Here is a 514-nt window from a genome sequence, read left to right as displayed (position 1 = left end):
AGACGTCGTGATTTACTACTAGACATTCTGCCAAATCAACCTTAGTACACGCCTCTCCCTCTCTCTCTCTCTCTCTCTCTCTCTCTCTCTCTCTCTCTCTCTCTCTCTCTCTCTCTCTCTCTCTCTTATTTCCGATCTATGTGCTATCTTAATTTATTATTTTATATTCTGTATATAGTTAAGGAAGCTGTATAGTACAACGAGTATCAGTTTTTAGGATTATAACAACGATAATTACCTCTACCCCATCCCACCTGTCTCACCAGTGACACCTCCTCGGCGTGGCAACCTGGGAGGGAAAATGCGCTGTTGCCACGTCGTACAACTGATTCAGATCATAGTTATAACCCTAAAAAGGGATACTCATTGTAATATACAGCTTCCTTTACTATATACTAAATGTAAAGAAATCAGATAGCATATAGGTGGGAAATAAGAGAGAGAGAGAGAGAGAGAGAGGGGCATGTACTTAGGTAGATTTGACAGATTGGGTAGTAATAAATCACCACGCCAT

This window comes from Oratosquilla oratoria, chromosome 22, assembly GCF_046742065.1.
Source record: "Oratosquilla oratoria isolate Oo_2021 chromosome 22, ASM4674206v1, whole genome shotgun sequence".
NCBI classification, from domain to species: Eukaryota; Metazoa; Arthropoda; class Malacostraca; order Stomatopoda; family Squillidae; genus Oratosquilla; species Oratosquilla oratoria.
This window is presented reverse-complemented; position numbering follows the sequence as displayed.